At 48.0% G+C, this 4,594-nt stretch overlaps 1 protein-coding gene across 1 annotated transcript in view; it reads left to right on the top strand.

Moving 5' to 3' along the window:
• Positions 1-3,454: 3,454 nt before the first annotated feature.
• The window catches only part of SLC24A4 (solute carrier family 24 (sodium/potassium/calcium exchanger), member 4), a 27,220-nt gene continuing 26,080 nt past the window's right edge, over positions 3,455-4,594 (top strand). The window contains exon 1 of the mRNA XM_008577999.1: positions 3,455-3,530. The gene's annotated coding sequence lies outside the window, so the exon portion shown is untranslated. The remainder of the gene's footprint in view (positions 3,531-4,594) is intronic.

Below are 4,594 nucleotides of genomic sequence, written 5' to 3'. Positions count from 1 at the left end.
GCCTCCAACTGGCAGTTTGCAGCATGCTTGGGGGATTGGAGATCTTTTGTCTCCAAGGACCTTAAGGTTTCCCCCGCAATGTCCGGGAAGGTAACTGGCAAGAAAGACCTCTCCCCAGCTCCCCTGGGCCCTGCTTGCAGTGGAGGGCAGACTCGTGGGAGGGAGGCAGACACCGGAGTGATGGAGAAGCCACTTCTGGACACAAGGTCCAAGGTAAGAGTCTTAAAAGGAGGGAGGGTGGGGAGCGGCTGTCTGCCTCCTCCAGGGCATGGAGGGTGCTGGAATCTTTCCTGGTTCCCCGACTCGGCTCCACCTGCAGACACATCTTTCCCTTTCCTATAGCCACCACCCCCGCATTTCTGCAGCTTAAAGGCTTAGGCATGACCTGGAAAGCCGAGTGTGTGCGCCCTGCTGATCCCTCCCTCCTCCCTGGCAGGGATTTGAGCGGACAAGGCAGGCTCATCCCAAGCAGACATGCCAGCCTCACGCCCTTGAACAGGGCCTTGGCTCCTGATCCCAGTGAGCCACGGAAGGAGGAGGAAGGTGTTCTCAGGGACCTGGGATTAACCCACTCCAGCATTCAGATCTGACGTGGCCTGTCTAATCTTTTACTCTCTCTGTGCTCTACTCTTTTTCCCTATGAAGCTGGTTTTGTGTTCTCTTTGCTTTCACAAACCAAGGCTGTATGTCCTCTGCAGCAGTAGGGACAGAATGTGCGTGGAGGAATGAGTCTGTAAGCTGACGATCCTCAGAATGATCGCCAGTCTGGCAGGGCGCAGTGCTGTGCATCCATCATCTCACATAATCCTCACAACCACCAGCTTCTGTGGTAATCCCTATTCACAGGTGAGGTGACAGCCCTGAGTTGCCAAGCAACTTGTCGGGGTCATGAGGTCATAAGGGACAGAGACACCTCCTGAACCTGAGTTCATCTGCTTCTAAAGACAACATGCTGGGCCGGCCCGGTGGCGCACTGGAGAGTGCACCGCTTGAGAGCACGGCGGTGCTCCCGCCGAGGGTTCGGATCCCATGTGGAGACCAATTCCCGCTCACTGGCTGAGCGCGGTGCGGGCGCAACACTGAGGGTTGTGATCCCATTGCCGGTCGCCGGTACAGGCGTGACACTGAGGGTTGCGATCCCGTTACCGGTCAGTAAAAAAGACAAAAAGGAAAAATAAATAAATAAAAAATAGACAACATGCTGAACCGCTGCATATGACCTCTGAGTTTAAGGTTGTTGCTGTTGGTGGCAAGGGCGGGAGGGACAGAGTTCCTGCTGAGCAGCATCGGTGGTCTGTACCCACCACCACCATGCCAGGGCATGCCACACGCAATAAGGAAGACTGCTTCATCTCCTTTACAGCAGACTACCACTGAAGAGGCAGAGGACCCGAGAGGTTAAATGACTCAGCCAGGGCCACACAAGCTCATGGGTAGTTGAGCCAGGACTCCAGTCCACAATACAGTGTGATCTCTAACCTGCCAAACCATCTATGTTAGAGGCAACCCCTTACCCTGGATGAGGAACACAGGGTCCCCCTGTGAGTCTTGGTTTGTATGGCTGGATGCCCTGAGCTGGTCACCTCTCTCTCTGAGCCTCATCTGAAAACAGGGGCATATATGGCTGCATAGCCTGACTCGTGAGCTCCGGATGTGCCAGGAAGACTTGGATGGGTACAGAGGATGGTGGGTCACAGCAGCTGGGAGCTCTGCTGGTTACCCACTGCCTTTGCTGGCAAAATTAAGGCCATGGATGGTGTCTGCTCTCTGCAGCCCTCCAGCATACTCATGGGGATGCAGAGCAGGACTGTGAGGCCGAACAAGAAGTCTGTTCCCACCAAGGACAAGGCCGTTTATAACCCACGCCCCCTCCCTGCTGGAGGCCAGATGATGTCTTCAGCAGCAGAAAGGCAGCGGGGCTTTATTCTAATTTTCAAAGAATTCCCGGGATTGGACAAATGATCAGCTCTCTAACACTGGTTTGGAGAATCAGGAAACGTCTCAAATGTTCATGGCAGAAGTGTCTATTGATTTGCACTGAAACATCCCAGACAGCTACACTTCTCCTGGAAACAAGATCCTGGCTGCAGCAATGCTGAGTCTCTCCCTTCATAATTCTCCATCTCTAAGCCGACAGCCTTGAAGCAGATCCATGTCCTTGAAGTGATAGCGGCAATTCTATTAAAGAAGTTTGATTACAAAAAAAAAAAAGTGAGATAATCTATTTTTCATTAAATGCTGCTTGTTTCAAAGTGGGAACATTTTCTGGGTATCTGGGGAGCTGGTGTCTGTGTCTTCTTAGGAGAATCTGAGCTTAAAAATCGGAAGAGTTTTCCTTGTAAGAGAGAAACCATCGTTTTCAAAGCTTAGGTCCAAATTATATTTACAGATAAGGGTTTTTTGTCCTGGAAGCCTATTTAAAAAGCACCAAACATCACAAGGTGTCATTCCAGGTACTAAAAGCATTTTCATGAGATGAGATCATACAGATTGTCATTCTTGTTAATATTTTACCATTGTTTATTCAATTCAATGTCAAGGTCTGTTGAGAACCTACTGTGTGCCAGGCCTGGGGATGCAGTTGTGAACAGGGCAGTACATATCCCTGCCTTCTGGAAGCTTCTGGTCTAGCTGGTGTGATGAGGACCAGTGGGGTTCTGGGACTGTCTTACTGAGGAGCTGTAGAAATGACATGCATTTATGTACACACATATTATTTATGCGTTCATTTATGTATATGCATATATGTTTATTCATGACAGTGCTTATCCACTGGTCATCTCAAATGTGGCAGGGAAGAGGTGAGAAGGGACTATTTCTCCATTACCCATGAGCATTCTGAGGCAGACGAGCAGCTCAGAGCTGCTTGGGGGTGTAGGGTAGTACTCAAACCCCAAGCATTTGATTTGGATTGTTTCCACCATTATGAATAATACAGCTATGAACATTCATGTACAGGTTGTGTGGACATATGTTTGCATTTCTTTTGGGTGTATACTCGGGAGTAGAATTACTGGGTCATAGGGTGACTCTATGTTTAACCTCTTGCAGAACTACTGCACTGTCTTCCAAAGCTGCATGCACCGTTTCATATTCCCACTAACAATGGATGAGGGTTCCAGTATCTCCATATCCTTGCTGACACTTGTCATGTCTTTTGGGTTATAGCCATCCTGGTGGGTGTGAAGTGTTTCATACCTTTTTTAAAAACGCAAGGCATATCAAAACATGATCGACTCTAAGGTGCTAGAATATCTGGGGATAATCCAGTATCCAGCAACTTTTTCCTAAGAGCACCAGTCTGCCCTGGACAGGGAAGTAGCTGGCTTGCTCACCGGTCAGTGTGAAGCCAGGTGGCCTCTGCGGTTCCTTGGCAGACTCCTAGATCTCAAGTGGGGTTCATCAGGAGGTCCACTGGTAGCTAAGACTCTGCTGTCTCCTCTTGTCTTCCAGCGATTCACGAGTTCCCCTCAGACCTGTTCTCCAACAAGGAGCGACAGCATGGAGCCATCCTACTGCATATCCTCGGTGTAAGTGACCCTTACGGGTGAGATGTCACTAAACACCTGACACGTGAAGCCTGGCTGCACAGCACAGCAGAGCCGTAGCATGCCTGAGACCTCATAAAGCCCTGCAAGGAAAACAGATACTAGATCTCTCTCACCCACAGAGAAATGGTGTCTTAAATGTGTTAGGTGACTGGCCCAGTGTCATAACAGTGTCTTGTGATGGCCCCAGAACCAACACAAGAATGCAAGCCTTCCTGTGCCTCATTTTCTGCTTTTATAAGATAGGGATGATAGTACCTATTCCAGACGCATAAATATGTGTGAATATGGGTCAAGTGCATCAGACACTGTATGGCACATAATAAGTCCCGTATAAATGCTTGCCATCATGATTCCCATGACTACCCCCAAATTCTACCACGTTTACATAAGTATAGTTTAAAACTTTGGTGTGTTTCTTTTCAAACTTCCCTCTATATTCAGATGGACCTTGATGACACATGGTGGAGTTCAAGCAGCAATTCAAAAAGGAACAGTGGGTTCAAACCTAAATCACAGGTCACTTCTGTGAAGGGGTAGGCAAACTACAGCCCCAGCCAAATCTGGCTCACTTCCTGTCTTTGTAAATTTTATTGGAACACAGCCACTCACATTCATTTCCACATTGTCTATGGCTGCTTTTGAGCTTCAGTGGCAGAGCTGAGTAGTTGTATCAGAGAACACATGTCCCACAAAGACAAAAATATGTACTGTCTACCCTTTACAGAAGGGGTTTACTGACTGGGGAGATGAAGATGGTTGAGGTTTGCTTTTCTATTTTGGATCAACTACAGCAAATTTTCCTCCTGATCCACTTCCCTGGCCATGCAGCACCATCTGCTTGTATATTTAAACCCAACCAAGTATTACTCTTTGCAAGAGATAATTAAGAAGGTGAAATCTGGGACTTTCACTTAGATGGTAACAACCAGAGAATAATTAATGAGTGAAGTTTCTAATTAACAGGGTAAACTGTTAATGAAACTGAAGGTTAGAATGAGGGTTGTAGGCACATTTTGAGTGGCGGGCTTGGAGATTATTTCTAT

Source organism: Galeopterus variegatus, unplaced genomic scaffold (genome assembly GCF_000696425.1).
Source record: "Galeopterus variegatus unplaced genomic scaffold, G_variegatus-3.0.2 Scaffold1615, whole genome shotgun sequence".
Classification (NCBI taxonomy): Eukaryota; Metazoa; Chordata; class Mammalia; order Dermoptera; family Cynocephalidae; genus Galeopterus; species Galeopterus variegatus.
This window is presented reverse-complemented; position numbering and strand designations above follow the sequence as displayed.